Source organism: Tenebrio molitor, chromosome 4, assembly GCF_963966145.1.
Source record: "Tenebrio molitor chromosome 4, icTenMoli1.1, whole genome shotgun sequence".
In the NCBI taxonomy this organism is placed as follows: domain Eukaryota; kingdom Metazoa; phylum Arthropoda; class Insecta; order Coleoptera; family Tenebrionidae; genus Tenebrio; species Tenebrio molitor.
In genome coordinates, this window is record NC_091049.1 from 13454848 (window position 1) to 13475055 (window position 20208).

At 34.4% G+C, this 20208-nt stretch overlaps 3 long non-coding RNA genes across 4 annotated transcripts; 2 read left to right on the forward strand and 1 right to left on the reverse strand.

Annotated features, from left to right (window-relative positions):
- Window positions 1-3197: 3197 nt before the first annotated feature.
- LOC138128567 (uncharacterized) lies at window positions 3198-12723 on the reverse strand. Of its 2 annotated transcripts, XR_011158776.1 has the most exons (5): window positions 5946-12723; window positions 5591-5875; window positions 5331-5538; window positions 4918-5276; window positions 3198-4857 (listed from the first exon to the last, which is right to left on the reverse strand). It is a non-coding gene; the product is annotated as an uncharacterized lncRNA (long non-coding RNA). The 2 variants fall into 2 exon arrangements; XR_011158775.1 differs by having other exon boundaries at window positions 5591-12723.
- A 295-nt stretch (window positions 12724-13018) lies between these two features.
- LOC138128568 (uncharacterized) lies at window positions 13019-13561 on the forward strand. Its single transcript, XR_011158777.1, has 2 exons — window positions 13019-13151; window positions 13206-13561. It is a non-coding gene; the product is annotated as an uncharacterized lncRNA (long non-coding RNA).
- A 4231-nt stretch (window positions 13562-17792) lies between these two features.
- LOC138128573 (uncharacterized) lies at window positions 17793-18228 on the forward strand. The gene is made up of 2 exons (XR_011158782.1): window positions 17793-17984; window positions 18043-18228. It is a non-coding gene; the product is annotated as an uncharacterized lncRNA (long non-coding RNA).
- The last annotated feature ends 1980 nt before the right edge of the window (window positions 18229-20208 follow it).

Sequence of the window (20208 nt, forward strand, 5' to 3'; positions counted from 1 at the left end):
GGACCATTGTATAGCATATTCTCAAGAAACCATATTTATAATCATCCTAGAAATTTGAATTTTGCGGTCAAAAATCTAGTTTGAAAGCACATACTACAACATGAATTTTTCATTTTTTCCAACAGACAAATGGCATTAGGACGCTAAAAAATTAAAAAATTAAAATTACGTAAATTTTTTATCGGCTCCCTGGATTCAAAATACCACACAAAACTCATTTCTGATATTAAAAATTATGAAGCAGTCATTCATTTCATCATAATTGACATAATAATTTTTGGTACCAAAATGGGAGTCATTTATGACGACGACCCTCGATGGGTAATCATTCCTAATTGACAATGGTCGCTTACCGCGAACAACCAGCTGTAAATCATAACTGGCGGTACAGTCCTGGATTTGTGGTCGCAAATGAGTTCCTCCACGCGGTCAAATTTTTGCAGGTCTCTACCTTTTTGACCCTTATCGGCAAACGAATTCCTCCAAGTACCTGTAATTGGATTACAAACTGGCGGTCCATCCGGACTGACTATTAGTCATCTGTTAATCAACTAGCACAACACGTACTGTTGCATTTGTACATAGTTGATCTTTTTTCTTTTTCTCTCTTTACTTTTTTTCTTTTGTTGTTTCCTTACATTTTACTTAGTTTAGTTCTTTATCTATTATATATTAGCATTTAATTTCATTTAAAGTGGTTGCACTCTACTATCGTGTGTCATTGGCGCGTTTTTCGATTCACGATTCGTCTGTTCGAAAACGACAATAAAACCCTCCCTCTCGGGGAGGCCCAAAGAAGAAAACAGTTCGTCTCAGAGAGTTCGTCGGTAACTACCAAACAAGTAACATCTCGAACACGAAGTGAGTTCCACCGCGTACAGAGACACGAACAAAATTCAGACGTCCGACCCCAACGGCAAGTCGTTTTTGAATTTATTGAATGGCGAATTCCGTAACATAGCTCTTCGCTTAGGCGTAGCCAACGTTAAATGAACTAGCCGTGCTCAAGTAAATTTGGCAACAATGCCCGCAGACCTAGGACCGAGTCAGTTTGTGCAGATTTGCATCTGTGTAGACAGTGATCTTAACGTTTGAAATTCAGAAAACTGTGTTTATTTCGAGAATTTTAAGCTAGCAAGTTGTTTAAAAGTTGAAGGGAGTTTAGTATAGAGTTTGCGAAATAAATTGTGGCATTTTCTTCTGGAATTAAAGCCGTCAACTTGATGGAAGTTAAACCGAGACAAACCTAACCTAACTTTTGTGTATTAAACGAAATATCGTTGGTTCTAACTTCTAACAGGTATTTAAAATTTAAATATTATTCAAACATGCCTAGTAGGTGTTGTGTAACAGGCTGTAAAAGTAATTACGACTCGTCTTTAAGAAATGCACAAAACAATCGTGGTGTAAGTGTTTTCAAATTTCCCAAAAATGTAGAGCGCAAACAAGCATGGTTAAAAGCAATCCCTCGAAAAAACTTCACCTTCAAGTGTGGTCTGTCAATTATATTTTAGTTCTGATGATATCATTTTATATGATAAACATTTGCAACCTGATGGAACCTGTAAACAATTGCTTTTAAAAAGCCCCAGACTAAAAGATGCGGCTGTTCCTAGCGTGTTTCCAAATTTAGCGTCTTATCTATCAAAGCCAGCAATTAAAGAGAGAACAGATCCAGAGTTTAGGCGTGAAACAATTTCTAAAAGGCAAAACGATGAAGTAGAGAATTTTATGAAAGCAGATATTGTAGTGACCCAGTTTAAAATTTAAAATTTTAAAATTCCCGGTACCGCCACGAGAGCGCGCCAAATGGGAAGGTACTAGCGGCTAGACTAGGAACTAAGGGATGGGGTTGGTAATCTTGGCGAGTTGGCGACGCTGTTGAAAAGCGAAAAGATAGCGGGGATGAAACGGGCTCGCGCGGTCGGTTGAAGGGGGTAGGTCACTTTGGTTTAGTTCTTCGAAACGAACACACCTTGCGAAGAGCGATCCAAGTTTCTCAAATTTGTAAATTAAACCTGAACAATTCCACTACCGTTCCGAGTAGATATTTTGTGTCCCCGTGAGGAATTCCACGTTTTTAATTCGCCTGGGTAATTTATCCCACTTTCGTTGCCTTTTTTTGTGTTTGTTTTTGGGGCCAGGACCACGTGGTAAGGGTATGTTGTAGATTTCATTTTGTTGCATGCTGTTTCTCTAAGAAGCGCCCATTTGTTAATTTTAAGCGTTATTCCTAAGTTTCTCCCGGGAGGTTCATTTTTTTGCAATCTTGTAATTTCGGAAATTAGTCGCCGTCGTCCGGACCGCGTGCGTCCATTTTGTTTTTCTTTCACTAACATTTTCTAACGGCACTCGACCCGCCATATTTTTGTTTAGTATTGCCAGCGAGTATTGTATCCCTTTTTAAAGCGCTTTTATTTTTATCGTTATTTAACTTCGCGTTTTGTTCTCTTTATTTCCGCATTGTTTAATGTTGCGTTTGTTTTGCTTATGTTATCCTTGTTTAATGTTGCGTTTTTGTTTTGTTTATTTTATCATTGTTTAATGTTGCGCTTTGTTTTGCTGGATTTTCTCATCGTTTAATGTTACGCTTTGTTCGATAGGATTAAACTCGGTTTTTTTCCTTCGTGTTGTTGCTAGATTTCGGAAAAGTTAAAGTAAAATGTTGTAAGTGCGCCCCTGTGGGAGCTAGGTGACGATCAGGAAGTCGTGGGGTTGTTTAGTAAATTTCTGTGGAAGCTACGGTTATTTAGAGCCGTTAGCGGGGGCGGACCCTAGTCTTTGCGGGAGCGGCGTCGGGATGTTTTCGTGAAGCTTCCGTCGACGGTTATAGAGACTTTGGGGTTTTGTCCGGAAACGGTTGGTTGGGGACGGCGGACCTAGGTCTTTGCGGCTGCGGTCTAGGAATGCTACTCGTACGACCCCGAAACGCTCTGTCACTCTTGCTGGGTCGGTGAAATAGTCTGACGTTCATTAATGCCCCGAATATCTATAAACGTCGCTTGATTTCAAGATGATTCAGATTATTCTTCTGAGTCCCCTCGCGGCCGAAAGTTTGTTACCTCCAGCTCTAAGCTCCCGAAGGCGTACCTTGACCTCGTAGTTCCGAGTTAAACATTGTTTTTGTCATTAATAGAATTGTAAAATATGAGTAATACCTGGGATACGGTTTTTGAAGAGGGTTTTTCATCCGTCCCTGTCTGTAATAACTGCCTTATAATTTGTTTACTTGTTTTGCAAGCTTTAAACTGTCATTTTGTCTGTCATGTGCCCGTTTTTCTGTTATTTTAAATATTGTTGCATTCATCTTGTCGTTTATCTTTGTGATGTACTCAACTAGTTAATTTCTTGTACTTCGTTAAACTTAATTTCTGTCTTTTGTATTCGTTCCAATTTCTTTTTCATCAAAGTTATTACAGACATTTTTAATAAAAGGTATTTTGCGTCCCTCACATGTGTGTTTTATTTGTGGCACTCTTCCAACTGGAACCCTCACCGTTTGCATTCCGAACCTTTTCCGCCAAAAGAAAATCACAACGTAGGGCTCCTCCGATTCGATGACGATCACGATCACATTTGTTACCGTTTTGCGCAGGTTCAAATATTTGGCGGAAAAAGTAATGTATTCAAATCATTACAATATAATAAACAATTTTAATGATTTAATAACAACATTTGCAATCGAACTTAATTTGATTGGCTGGGAACATAAAATTGTTGAATTTGGTATATATTTTTTTACATTGAATTTTAATGATTCTTTAAATATTGAGACAAAAATTTATATTAATGAATGTCTTTTAGTAAAAGTTTTTATAAAAGGAGAAGAATTAACTCCACAAGTTATTTGGTTACTTTTTACGAAGAATTTTTCTTATTGTGGATTAGGCCTACTGGGTAAACCACAGTAAAAAAACGCATCTTGCACTCTACCTCTACGGTGATGACTGATGAGGAAAAGTGTGTAGCACAGCACCTTTGTTATAAATATCTGATAAATATCTATTCTGTCTGTAAAAAAGTTTGCTCCCCCTTTTGATTTTGTTACGAGCCGTTACTGCTGGACAGTGTAAAATTAAATATCATCAATTCTTCACCCCATGAGGGTAAGATGGGAATTGTAATAATTAGGGCCCGGATTTTAGGCAATTAAAAAGTCGGAAATAGGTGCCTAAAATAGTCCCTTAAACTACTGCAAATAGTCCCTTAAAAACTGAAAATAAGCCATACTAGGTCCTTAAAGTTGTGGTTAATTAAATTAAAAAATGTGTTTTTAAAGTTTTAAGTAGGTACACACAACAAGATATTTACTAATTATTTTTTATTAATTAATATACAATACTACAAGTTTGTTAGTTATTTACATTGTTACGTATTTACATTGCATACAAGATATTGCTCTAAATTTTCTACTTTAAAACATTGTCGGTTATCCACCAAAATGGACTTATATTTTGAAAAACTTCTTTCTACCTCGCAAGAGGTAATGGGCGCAAATTTGTAATAAATTTTTTCCATTTTGGTGTCATGTTCCGGCACATCTTCACCTCTAAAAATTCTTGCCAATTCTAGAAGAAATTTGTATCCAGGATTTTTTTCAGTAACATCTTCAAGTTTTTTTAATGCTACTGCTGCTACAGGGCCTGGAGATTTTTTTAGGGAGGTAAATACGTTTTCAACAATTTTGATTGAATCGGTTAAAGGTAACCCATTTTTTTCCAATTGAGTAATACTTTCGCAGATTATTTTAAAATTACTGCGAACATAAATTAATTGGTTTTTTATTCCGGGTTTCTTCATTATAGACTGTGCTTTTTGAATAGCAACAGCAGAACTTCCATCAAAGGACATGACAACCTGTGAGTAGTTAAAAACAGTTTAACAATCAATTAATTTGCTTATCTTTTATATACTTACTTCTTTAATGGAATCAAAGTGTTCGCTGTAAAACATAGCAGCCTGAAGCCATGTTCCCCATCGTGTTAAAATTGGCTGTGGAGGCAGTGGCATTTCTTTTAGTTTTTCTTTGTACATTTCAACTCTCAAAGGTGCCTTAACGAAAATTTTTTTCACGTTCGAAATTAAATTATCCACATCTTCATATTGATAGCGAATTTTTTCAGCCACTAGATTTAAAGCATGCGCTAAGCATGTGACATGCACAATTTTTGGATAAAACACCTTAAGGTGTCTACCAGATTTTATCATATATGGTGCTCCATCCGTTACAAACAAAAGAAACTTTTCAGCAACAACTCTGGTACTCCACAAGATTTCTACGCATAGAAATTTTAAATCAAAATAAATTTAAAAAAGTGAAAAACCCTTACCTAAAGATTGATTTACGAATCTAGCTATTGTCTCATGATTTGTTCTTTCTAATTGTTTAGACGCCAAAAGATAAGATTTTCCAGGTTCATCTTCTGAAAGTTTCCCAACCAGACAATTCGCCACATATCGCCCAAGTGCATCTGTTGTTTCGTCAACTGAAACCCATATGTTAAAAGGATCCAGCTCATTCCGAATGCGGTCAATAGTCTAAAAGTGAAAATAATTTTAAATTAAATATTAAAAGATAGTATGTTCATACATCTTTGTAGCATTTTGGTAAATAATTTTTCCGTAAAGTAGACTCATCCGGAATTTTTCTACCACAATATTTTGTCAGAAAATTCTGAAACGCAGGATTTTGTAGTTTGTGCCATGGTATATTGGCAGCTAAAAAGACGTTACAAAGTTCCATATTGAATGTACTATTTGCCGATTCCTCCAAGTTCTGTGTCAGCAACGTTTGCCGAAGCGGTGTCATAATGTTCTCTTTATGGATGGCCGTTTGCTCATGCTGTTGCAAGTGACATTTTTTTTCGCATATAAACTACAAAAAATAAAATTTTCAAATAAGTAAAAAATATAAAATGACATATTTTTAATTATGCTTAACTTACCAGTTTACCACAAGCTTTACAAAACATTTCTCGGGTTGATTTTATTTCATATAAATCTTTCTTGCTTGTCCACTGTAATATTTTTTCGCGTAAACTAATTTTTTGTTTCGGCATTATGTTCACTTTAAACAGGTTCACAAGAAACACGACCACTGCACGGAGATAAAGTAAACGAGAAATGACAAATTTGTAATGCTTATATTTACGTCTCCCACCAAATTTCAGAGGAGATGGTTAATTTTATATTTCTTAAATTTTTAGAAAATGACACCCTTAAGGTTTCTCTTATTGTTTCACTTCGGGATTTTAATTTTCGTTTTTATGGCAAGGACCATTTTATAAACGTTAAAGCTTCTAACAATACCTAAGTATCAGAAAACATTAGACCGCGTATACCTGCACCCCTTCGAACAGAGGCAAACAGATAAACTCTGTAATTTATGCCAGTCCAGTCTAATGGTTTGTGGTACTTAGGTATTGTCGGAGTATTTACCGCTGACATCATGGTCCCAACCGTAAAAGCGAAAAAGTAATTCCTGTATTGTACTGCACTTTGTACATTTCAGTAATTACATCTCCTTAAATTTTAAAATCATAAAGCATTGTAAATTTTATTGAGGTACCACTTTTACATTTTCAATACCGTAAACTTCCCAGAATTCGAAAATTGGGAAAAAACCGCAAAAATGAAATTGATTTTTGGTCAGTTTAGGCATGTTCAGGCAGTTAAAAGGTAAAATAGGTATTTAAAGGGCATTTTAGGCCGAATAGGCAGAATCAAATATGGCTCTAATTACTCTAATTAAGCCAGAAATCATTTATAGACAAGTTTCATACATGTGCCTTAAAAAATAAAAATAGTCCATTTTGCCTAAAATCCGGGCCCTAGTAATAATCATCTAATAAACAATGTCAATTTATTGAGAACGTGTAAAAACACGCCTTTTTGTTTGTTAGGCGTTCGATGTTCGGCGGTTCACCCGGTCCGCCGGTCTGAACGATTGCGACGTTGCCTTTTTCTCAGCACGGCTAGTTATTTAACGTTGGTTACGGCTTAGGTAGGCTTATAATCAACAATCGGTTGATATAAGTGCCCTGGAGACACCCATGTACCTACAACAAATGCCAGTGAATCTTTTCATTCTCATTTTAAGAGTCAATTTTACAGTAACGATCCCTCCATATTTATATTTGTTGATGTTCTCTTGAGGTTTCAAACGTTAATTTATAGCAAAATAAAAAGCGCAAACACTTTTAGTAAAAAATTAAGAAAAGACGTAAATCAACAGAAAGAACGTTTAGAAAATTTGATTAGTAAATACAACAATAATGTTCTTGACATTTTTAGTTATGTGAAAGCAGTTTCGTATTATAATAAAATTTAATTTGTATATTTTAATAAACATGTTTAAACATTTTGTACTGTGTTTCATATTGAGAAAGAATAAATACTTTAAAGAGTACCTGCTTTCCCGTATCATTTTTGTGTAATTAGCCCGTCCCTGGTAATCCTCTACATTTCGCTACCTGACCTGATATCCACCCTGGTACCTGCATTTTGAGGAACTCGTTTGCGCCGGGATTTGTATGGTATTGGAGACCCTTGTAAATCAAACTTTTAAAATGAACGTTTAAAATGAATGCCCTATAGCATATTTTGTGTTAGTATTTTAAAATGACCGAAATCATCAAACGGTGGTAAAGTGCGTCTATCGATCTTTTAAAACGACCTTTTGCTTCCTTCAGTGGTTTATTGCCCGCTAACAAAGATTGTCGTAAAAGTGGTGAGTAACCGATCCTCAATAATCCGCAGGTACCATCGAGAGTTTTTGTTACAGGGTAGGTAAATAATCCCCTAGTAATGAGACCACCATAAACGACCCAAAATGTTAACTAGTGTTTAAAAAGTCGGTTGAAAATATCCATAGACGCACTTTACCACCGTTTGATGATTTCGGTCATTTTAAAATACTAACACAAGATATGCTATAGGGCATTCATTTTAAACGTTGGGTAAAGTTGTAAACTCAAAACACCATAAATTACGAAAACGGCAAATTTTCATTGTATCGGTACCGTAAAGTAGGAATCCCTCTGTTCATATAAAACTGGTACCACGTCGTACTTTCACCATCTTATCGACGAGCAAAAGAAAGAGACGTTAAAATATCCACAAGTAAAAAAAATTAAAACACATTTTGTGATCAGTGACCAAAAAAATGTAAAGAGATTGTTGATTTTAAATAATGTATTTGACAAATAAGATTACTTAATAAAGAAATAAGAGTAATTAGTAAAGTATCCATTATATGTATCTTTTAAAGTAAGTAAAAAATAAATAATAAAATACGTAAACAAATAAAAAATTAATCGTCATCTGAATCAAATTCACTAGATGATTCACCAGTATTGGCAACAAATGTTAATGGTTTCAATTGGTCTTCTAAAAGTTGATCTCGATCCCACCATTCTTTAATTTTGGACCCGAATACATTGAACACAGTTTTAGATTCACTGAGTTTCGGACAAGTGTCAAAGCAGGCAAGTTTTATTACAAAACCCAACATTTAAAATGAATGCACTATACCACTTTGTTCGTAGATGTTAAATGTCGATTTATTCAGTTACTATCCTGATTTAAATACCAACTTTTGTATACTCAAAATCGACATTGTCTTGTGGGTGAGATCGTAAGAAAAAAGTCCGGATTGCTTGATTACTTTGATAATAAAACGCTATCCAAGTCAAATTTCACATTTATTTTATTTTGTAAAAAATGATTTGGCCATTTCGTACATCGGAAATTGATTATTGTGCCTTCAAAAAAATTTTTTTTTCTTTACAATAAAAAAGGGTTATATCGCAAATATGCTATACGATGGTCCACCCTGTATTATCCGTTCATCTGACATCCGCACTGTCGGTATCATTTTTTTATCCAAATTGGTCGAATGTATATCAAAATATCGACTTTCTTTTGAGTGTCCATTAAATCTAGTACAATTTAATTCATGAATAAAAAATCTCATAAGGCGTTGTGATTTTGTCACTTTGACAGCGAATAAAAGTTAGCCCTAACTTTTAACCGGCAAAAACGCTCAGGTAACCTATTCCTTTAGTTGCTAGGCATCTAATACCTTTAATACCAAATAAAAAAATTAAATTTGTATTGCTCATTCATTAAATTGTCTTGCCGAATTACACTCGAGGTTTCATTTAGTCAGGAAAAATATTTATTTGCAACTCAAACTAATTGCTTGACGGCCGTCATGCTTTTATCGTGCCAATTTTTCTCGTCTAATTGCTAAGCAATACGTTTTCGTTGCAAACAATATTTATCGGACTAAATGAAACCTCTTGTGTGCTCTTGTGTAATTTAATTACAGTCGATAAATAAATTACTAGTGTCAAATAGAAAGAAGTTGGGTTATACACTGGTGTTTCAAATAATTTTTTTGTTCGACACTGTCAGAATTTGAGAATTTTCTCCTATGTGAACGGATTTTGATAAATCGTCGTCTTGGGTAGACAAGGTTCTAACTGACATTTTTCTTGAAAATGAGTTTTTGGTGGTATAGGGTTCTAACTGCTGTAAATTATCAATTTTTGTGACTTACAGAGCCCTCGATTGCCGATATCTTACAGATAAATTGCGAAAAGTTTATATCTGCAAGCAAAGTTGAGACGTGTTTTAGGACGACAAAGTTCTATCTGTTGTTCTCACTGGTAGAGCTTGTGCCAACTGTCATGATCGATGACCTTGACAAAAGCTGCGCGACGGCGGAGCCCAATTTTAATAAGTGAAACGTAAAAACATCGGTCGTTTGGTTAGAATTTTCAGGGTGCCGCCAAATTTGCGTTTTACACTGTCCAACGGTTTGGATTAGAATGCCGGACATTATCTAGGGACCTGTCGACCTGTCGCTAAATAAATATCAACATAAATTAGCCCACAAATCTGTAAAGTGTGATAAAATGGTACCGATGTTTTTAGTTCGAATAATAAGGCCGCTTCGGTACGCATTTTGGTTTCTGCGTCATCGATCATGAGAGTTGGCACGAGCTCTCCTCTACATGGTTCTATGTGAATAAACATGTGACTTAACCTTACTTTTCCACACTACATGGATAATTTACTGAAAGAAATTGAGTTAACGGAGCAATTACTAGCTGAAAATTCAGGTGAAACGATTGTTACTCAGATGAATAATGAAGAAAATGAGAGAGCCAACAATAATTTGTATGCGAAATCCTTCAATCTCATTTTATTATCAATTTTCTTAATGAACATTTTACAGGCAAGTGATTCAAGCCGCTGAAAATGAAGAGGAATAAATCGAAATAGAGATATTATATGAAGATGAAGTCGACGTAAAAAAAAACAAAAGACAAGTAATTTTTGATTCGTTGCACTCGCGTTTTAAACTGGCCCAGTCGTGCCAAAAAACCCCCAATTTACACAAATAAAAATAAACTACTATTATTTAACGCTACTTCAGGTATTGTATCTAAATTTTCATCAGAATCTAAGTCTGAATCTGACGGGGCAAGAAAAATAATTATAGGAGGAACATCAGCAATAAATAAAGGCAGTGGCTACGCGACCGTCGGACGGACGGATAAATTACTTAATACGGCCGTTGGATGGACGGATAAATTAATTAATACGTCTCATATTATCACAATAAAACGGCCGTCGGGTGGTCCTAATACAGTAGAGAATCGATAATCCGAACTAATTGGGACCGAGGGTGGTGTTACGGACAAAGACGATAATTCGGCCAATAACGTTATTGGCCGGTCAATGACGATAATGGCCAGTCAAGTTGGACATTAACCATAATGACCGGCCAATAACGTTAATGTCCATGGAATTTGGGCAATGTTGATAATTCATAACATAACATAATACAAGCGCGCTGCACAAAAAATTTGCAATTCGAAGTACCATGGATCACTCTCATGCCACAACAGAAATGAATAATTTTGACTACTCAACCTATTATGTATTTGAAAAATTAGTGTTTTTCACTTTGTTCTGGTAATTTTTTTTATTTACTTACGTTACCAAGTAAAATTTAATAAGTGTGAATAATGTTTTTTCACATAGTACCTACTTCAACACATTTGATAAATAAAAAAATTAAAAGAAAAGAATATATTGTATACATAGTTTCAATAATAATCATGTAACCTATATTAACATTCTCCAGCCGTTTTTGGCCATTATCATTAATGACCGGGCAATGATATTAACGTTAGAATAAAAATGACATTTTTAATAACATTGCCCACCCGCCACGGGCCATAACGTCAATATCCGGTCATTATCGATAACCGCCAGGAAAAATGGACATTCACGTCATTGTCCGGCCATTATCGTCAATGTCCATTTATCGTCTTTGTCCGTAACATATACATATGAGTATTGGATACAAAAATACCAGAACTCAAAAGCATATATGTATTGGGTGATTCAAAATGATTGTGCACCTATGTTATTTAAGATATAAGTGTAAAAAATTTTCCTTTATTGCACGAACGGGTTTAAAATACGACTGAGGTACGAGGGAGTATTTTAAAGGATGTGAGTGCAACGAAGGAACTTTTTACACGTGTCTTACAATATTTTATCTACGATCGTGAGATCATCGCACCGGTTTCAACATAAATTTGTATAAAATAATAATTATTGATTCAATATTTTATGAATAACCAAAGTCGTTAAGTAACCTACTGTATTTTCAATTTGGTTGTAGGTCGTAAAATTTTATGGTACTTTAAGTTAAAGATCTTGCGGGGCTTATAAATCCTAGTTTACCACTAGCAGGTAATATTTTAAGCAGGGCTGTATTGTACATTTTGTATATTTGCATTGTACGGCAAAGGGCACGCGTCGCTTCTCAACCTTTTCAAACCCAACCATTGTGCCCGTTAATCGCTCATAATATGCAATAAAATTTTACGACCTACAACCAAATTGAGAATACAATACTTCTAAACAATGTTTCTAACAAATTGTATTGTTGTATTCTGACAGTTCTGTGCCATAAAACCGTGTACCAAAAGTTTTATGGCACGATTCCGTCAGTTCACTAAACGTAAACTTTGACAACTATTTTTAGTGCAAAAAGTGTACTTTTACACGATCGCAGATTAAAAAAATTAAATGCACGCATATGAAATATCATACAAATGTCAACTCTACCCCACCCACACAGTTGCCACATACATTTTCGTACATAGTTGCCTAACTTATCCACAATCATTTTGAATCATTCAATACATACCATGTAACATGTATTCAATTGAAAAGTTCATCGAATTGGGTTTGATCTTTGTCGCTATGTTTGTCTAACCAACTTAATTTACGATGTTATTGTCTCTTAAAAAATAAAGTCAAAGCCAATTCGATGAACTTTTCATTGAACACCTGTTATGTCTATAAACTCAAAACTAAAATTCAGTATCGCGATTTCGTTTGCGCGTAGAAGAAGTGTAGAATGTCTTCCAAATGAAAGTTCGCTATCTAAGGATGCCGAAATCGCGTTTTCTAGTAATAGGTGTACTCCTGCTACTGTTGAAATTAACAGCCCGAGTCATAATGTGGTATAGTCTGTTTTTTAATCAAAGAACCACAACCTGTTGATTTAGGTTTGCAATAATAAAATTTTACTAAATTTAGGGAATTTTATGATATACAGGTGTCCCAGAACTCGCGGATCAAATTGAAACTGTATATTCCTTGATGGTAATGAAGCTAAAAAACGTTTAGAAAAATATTCAGGGTGCAACAGCTTTTTAGTTATGAATTAATCAAATTGACCAATAGAGCTCGATCTAATTTTCCCTTTATGAGAAAATTGAGTACCTTCCCTCAATTGCCAAGCAACGTATAATTCGATGAATAATAAAATTATTTTCAATATTTATCTGGTCAACTTGTCGAAACAGACGTCAAAAGTGACAGCTACTTTTGAAATAACCAAAAATGGGATAATTGCGCCAAAGGCAGGTGAATAATTGTATAGAATCTAAATCAGGGAACGCACGAAGTTTCTTCTTCCGACAATGAATGAAATATGGTTTGTTATGAGCGAAAATTTCCAGAGCAATTGTAACCTTGAGGGGTATGGGAAATTGACGGGAGGGATATGATGAATTGAACCTTTGTTGATGGAAGGTAAAATGGCGACGTAGCGTCAAGTGAGTAATACATATTACTACCTTAAAAATCTTAGTAAAAAATGAAATATGCAGTGCCTGTGAAGTGAATCGGAATCACAAGAAATTTATCCTGACTCCTGTGCATACACTCTGCATCTGCAACGTATTAGCGCAGCTACACGACCGGGACGAGTCATCGTCGAAATGAAAGAAAAGACTTTTAGGAACATTCTTGACATTGCTAAAAAAGCTGGAGTTACACGTAGGTTTTGAGCAACAAATCAAGCATAGTGGCAGTTCTGAAAGAAAGAAGACAAAACTGGATTGAACTAACCTATTTATTTTAGCATCATTATTAGTAAAAATTTAAGATCAAATTTTATAACTAAACGATGTAGAATGCAACAAATGAAATAAGAAACATGCAAAATAAAAAGAATAATTTATAACATGTGTTCAAATTGACCACCTTTCATCTGAAGGAATAGAGGCGAGCTGGTTTTATTAAATTTTCCCTTGCCAGTCTAAGCACATTAGGAATAACAGTAGCCAGTGTTTCGTGAATTTGGTCATTTAGTTCTTCTAAAATATTGATAGGTTCGCGGTAAATATAGTTTTTCAAATATACTTCTTCTACCGTCGTCATCAAAGGACTGAAGAACAGCATCTTTAGTCTCTGGCGTTCTAACTTCTCGCGGGGGAGGACCAATTTCTTGTCAGGTAGGCACCAAGGACCCAGTGTCTCGAGCACGGTACACCAACCATAGAAATACGTTATAATTTGGATATGGCAAACGTCGTGGAAAACGTAGGTATTGCATATTCCCTTGCATCCTCACGTGCATTGCGCCGGCACATTCCATAAATTATGAGCATTTCGGCATACTCTGCAGCTGTATACATGATTTCAATACGAAGTTTGACAATTTCGAATCAAATTATAACTTGACGTTGTCAAAATCTTCACAGTTGCCCAAACATTTACTTGAAATTCCATACCATTCTTACTAGAATTATGTTGCTAGGCAATTCAAACCTTTGGTTAAATTTTCGTGAAATTCAAATTAACAGCGTCCTTCTGATTGGTCAACTTGAATTATGCATTACAAAAAATCGATTATACCCTGTCCTTTTTTTTAAACGCTATTGCTTTCAGTTATCACCAAGGAAAACGCACTGTAAATTTGATCCGCGAGTTCTGGGACACCCTGTATATTGGTTACTCCCGCCAACGCCTGTCATTTTTAATGTCGTTGAAAGTAGGCAAACTCGTATCTCGCATATAAAATTTGAACCTGTAATTAAAAATGCCTCGTCAAGTGAGACATTTATTAAACTCTCAGATGAAGACTGCGGTAATACGTTGCCACGAATTGATTCGGCAAATGGATCCAGAGCTAAGTAATCGTCAAATTGACGATAAGCTTGCTCATGTCTTTTCGGTAATTTCTATTTTTTAATAAATTATTTAAGGTTTAATCGCTTTTGCAAATCAGGTTCCTCGTTCTACACTTCGGAGAATATTAAATGTTAATGATCGCGGTGAAGTACTTATATCGTATAAAAGCAAGAGCGGGAGAAAAAAATTGGCAGTCTTCGAAGACCATTTTTTTAAAGAAGAACTTTGTCGTAAAATCCTCGAGTTCAAAAAAACTGGAACTTACTTTAGTTTGAACTCTCTTTTACAATTTTCGAAAGAAGAACTCGAGTTTAACGGATCTAGAAGTACATTACATAAAATTTTAAAATTAATAGGTTTCAGGTATAAATTAGAAAATCACCGTAAAATTTTAATAGAGAGGCCATTTATCACAGCAAAAAGAATTGAATTTTTAAAACAATATCTGCGTTACAAAGAAATGTACCCAAATATAAAATTCGTTTATTTAGATGAAACGTGGATATATCAACATGGTTCAGTAAGAAAAACGTGGGTGAATGCCAACATGCCAACAAAACAATTTAAGATTAAGAAATCTGAGGGCCGACGTTATACAGTTTTGCATGCTGGTTCTTCAACAGGTTTTTTGGATGGGTGTAGTCTTCTTCTTGCTTCCAGTAATAATGATAGAGATTATCATAAAACAATGAATAGTACTATATTTAAAAAATGGGTTATTGACCAGTTAATTCCCGCTGTAACACTATTTCAGAATGATGATTATAAAGTTGTAGTTGTAATGGACAATGCTCCATACCACTCTGTTCGAACTGAAAAGCCCCCGACCCGTTCAGCCAAAAAATCAGTACTTCACTCTTAATCTTACACGTTTTTGTGGCTGTGTGTTTAAAGTCTTTTTCGGCTATTTCATTCAAAACAAGGTTTTGTCACTCTCGGTTTTTAAATCGTTTTTGCGGATATTCATGTTTCGATTTATTAGAACTTTCAGAAGCATCTCGTTCGGGATGCAATTAAGTTAAATTGGCCTTTATGAATTTCAAATGTTTAACCACATTTTCAGTTTATTCACTTCCTGAAGATCCTGGGGTTTTAAGATTGTGACGTATTTCGAATTCACCCTGTATAGAAATTATTATCGAAGAGGGCACAGAAGCTCCAATCGTATTACACCCGGGGTATAAAAGTTCTAATGTAGAAGATATTGGCTAAAACAGAAACCTTTATCTGAAAGATGACAGAAACAGGCTGAAGATAATTTAGAAAATATGGAACTTGGAAGTGATAGTAATCTCCACACCACAATGGACATAAGTGATCCAAACAACCAAGAAATAGAGATAACGTCGAATAAATTAGTTGATTTAAATGAACTTAAGTTTCCACCAATACTGAAAAAGCGGGGAAGGCCTTCTGGTAGTGACAGAACGGCCATGGGTCTTCCTTCAAAGAGAATGAAGAAATGTTCCACCATTCCATTTAATAAAATAAAAAATACAGACAGAGCAAATATTATCTAAAAATGGATTGAAACGAAATACCGGGTGTCCCAACGGTTTGGCAAAGTAGATTTACTAGGTTAATATAAGTTCTTTGAAAAATGTTATTATTTCATGTTATACATACAAGTTATGAGCACGATTTGGTGTATCGGTGGCACCACAAACTTATATTTTTTTAAATGGAACACCCAGTATTTTTTTGCGTTTTTGGAAAGCTCTCGTCCAAACAAAGAGGAACATACCACATTTGATGGGTCTAACTTCTACTGTTAGTAAACTATTCGCTCTTTTGTGTCCGGACAAACCAAACTTTGAAAATTTGTAAAAAATATAACACATGATAATTATTTAGATTAGGTTTTTTATAACATTGTAAATATCGTCAATTTTCTTGCCTTGTTGAAAAACATTAATATTTTTACTTAATTACGTAAAGGGCGCTTCAAACGCAAACTCTTTATTTAGTCAATTTTTTTAAATGGTACACCCTGTATTTCGACATACCGTTGGATAGCTCTTGATCTCGCTGGCCAAGCGACAGGACCACCGCGTCCTATCCACTGATCCCCCCTCCAATTATCGAGGTACTGTCTAACACGGCGATAATAATGAGGTGGTGCACCATCATGTTGGAACCACATGATGTGTCTGGTATTCAAGTTCACCTCTTCCATTAAAATTGGTAAGTTCTCATGTAAAAATTGGTGGTATCTATCACCCGTTAAGGAACGTTCGAAAAAATGTGGTCCTATGACATGGTCGTTAATGATTCCAGCCCAAACATTCAATGACCACACATTTTGATTATCAATTTCACGTACCCAGTGAGGATTTTCAGTTGCATAATAATGCATGTTATGACGATTGACGAGCCCATTGCTTTTGAAAGTGGCTTCGTCGCTAAACAAAATATAAGACGGAAACATCGGGTCTTGGTTAATTTTGTGTAGAATAAAATTGCAAAAATCCATTCGATTTCCAAAATCATTCCCATGAAGATCCTGATGTAAAGATATGTGGTAAGGATGATATTTGTGTTTCCGAACGATTCTATTAACTGAACTTTTGCTTATGTCTAGCTGAGCTTCCATTTGACGACAACTCAAATAAGGGTTTTCTTGTAATGTTAATAATACGTTCATTTCATTTTCTTCATTTGACACTGCTTTATTTTCAAATATTGTCTTTTTATAGAAAACATTTCCTGTGTCTTCAAATCGATTCTTCAGCCTCCCAAACGCTTTCGCCGACGGTTGTCTATTTTCAGAAAATTTTTGACGGTAAATTCTTGACGCCAATAAGCAGTTTCTGTCACCTTCGCCCAAGGCGTACACCATTTGTACCAATTCATCTTTGTTAAAATTCATTGTAGCAAAATAATCTTATTAAGAATCACGAGATGATATTTAATAAAATATAATTATGACAAGTAATTAATTTTTTTGTTTTTATCCACGCCAAGTACGATTTCATTCAATAATTCTTTTCTTTTTGATAAAGGGGCAATTATTAGCAGCTATAAGCTATAGCTATAAGACAACAAGGGTTTTATAGACGATTTAAAAATCGAGATCGTAGTTTAAATCAGAGCGACCGCAGGGAGCGAGGATTTAATAGATCGAGATTTTTAAACTATAAAACACGCGTTGTCTTCAAGATTTTTTCTAACACTAACATCTTATCAGAAATTTTAATAAATTCAGAAATTATTCGAGGCGCGTCACAATACACAAAATGCGGAGGTTGCCGTGGGTACTATGGTAATAATATCCACAAATTTGGAAAAAAACAATTTTCATCGTTGAAATGTGCCAAAACGTTCCAGAAGAAATAAGAAAAATGGGGCAATTTGTTACCAATGAAGTCTAAAAGTGCATACGAAAAGGTGTATGTTTCGTTTCAAGGCCGGAACAATAAAAAAAGCATCACGGAGGTAACGGAAGATGTCATTTTGGCTTTTCTTGATATGGGGTAAGTGTCTAGAACTTCATTAAAAGTTAATTCACACTACGCCAAGAATCATTTGAAGAAAATGTAAAGATTGCCAGTTTTCGATGGCCGGGCACTTGCATTGGATGAAACAGTAGAAGTTAAAGAAGAAGATGTTAGGAACAAGAGCACGAAGCTAATGTGGCAGTTCCAATTCAATAATTGTACTTTTCACTTTTGTGATAATTACTGTAAAAATGATGAATAAAATCTTACTTGAATGATATGTGTGAGCGTATTTTATGACTCTATAAGATACGTTGCTATTGACGACGTGTCTTATAGAGACAAGCGTATTTTATGGGAAACATAAGGTGTGAGCTCAAATGCACCATGGAAACAGTATAAGATATTAGTGTTAGAAAAAAATAATAAACAACGGAAATTTGAAAACAAACTATTTAGAAATAATGAGAAGTTGTTTTACAAAAATTTAGCAGATAATAAAACTCAAACTAACAATGGTACACCAAATATAAACGAAATTAAAGAATTCTGGTCAAACATATGGTCAAATGAAGTTCAATTTAATAATCAGGCAGAATGGATCCCTCATTTAGAAAATGATATACCAGATAGTAATAATCGACATCATATTCAAATTAGCCTTGAAATTTTAGTTAAAAATATTAATAGTTCACATAATTGGAAATCCCCTGGAGGTGACCAAATTCATAACTTTTGGTTAAAAAAATTTACTTGTATTCATAAATGCTTACTTGATCACTTTAACGGATTTATTAGGGAACCTAACACATTTCCAGAGTTTTTAGCCCATGGTATAACATATCTGAAACCAAAAGATTCCGATACTAAAAATCCATCAAAATATAGGCCAATCACATGTCTGCCTACAATTTATAAAATTATGACATCTTGCATTAAAGTAATAATTTACGACCATTGTCAAAAATTAAATATACTTAATGAAGAACAAAAAGGTTGTGTTAAAGAGTGTTTTGGTTGTAAAGAACAACTCATAATAGATACGGTAATAATGGAACAAGCTAGAAAAAATAATAGAAATATTTATACCGCATTCATAGACTACAAAAAAGCCTATGATTCAGTACCACATTCATGGTTAATTAAAATTCTTAAAATTTATAAAATTAATTTGGATTTGATTAACTTTTTATCTCATGTTATGACATTTTGGAGAACTACTTTAAATTTATCAATAAACAATACTAAATTAAAATCCGAGCCTATTCAAATTAAACGGGGGATTTATCAAGGAGATTCTTTAAGTCCTTTATGGTTTTGTCTAGCCATTAATCCTTTGACAAATCTATTAAATAGCACTGGATATGGTTTCAATATTAGACTTAATAATACCACACTATCCAAATTAAATCACCTTCTCTATATGGATGACATAAAACTTTATGCATCAAAAAAGAATCACATTTTATCTTTACTAACAATAACTGAAAATTTCTCAAATGATATTGGGATGAGTTTTGGTATTGATAAGTGTAAAATGCAATCAATATGTCGCGGTCATTACGAACATTTAGAATATATAACTCAAGAAGGAGAAATCATTAAAAATTTAAATAAAGGAGAATTTTATAAATATTTAGGTATTAATCAATCAAATCATATTCAACACTCAATTATAAAAGAAAATTTAGAAAAGCAATTTTATTTAAGAATTAAATCTATTTTAAAATCAAAATTAAACGGTAATAATTTAATTAAAGCAGTTAATACATATACTGTTCCATTACTGACCTATTCTTTCGGTGTTATAAAATGGTCCAAAACTAATTTACAGAACATAAACATTAAAACTAGAGTTCTTTTTACAAAATTTAGTAAACACCATCCTAAATCTGCTATTGAAAGATTTAATTTACCACGCGAAAACGGTGGTAGGGGTTTTTCAAATCTAGAAATACTGCTAAAAAATCAAATTGCTTCACTAAAAAATTATTTCCTCAATAGAGCTCGTGATAACACCTTTTTCAATGCTTTGGTTTCAGCCGATAAAGGCTACACACCTTTAAATTTAAGTGATAATATAATTTCAGACATTGTTAAGCCAAATATACCTGACACAATAGCAAATATAAAACAGAAGTCTTTACATGGGAGATACTTTAAAGAACTGGAACAACCAGAAGTTAATATTCAGGCATCTCATGCATGGCTTAAGAAATCAAATATTCACCCTGAGACGGAGGGTTTTATATTTGCAATA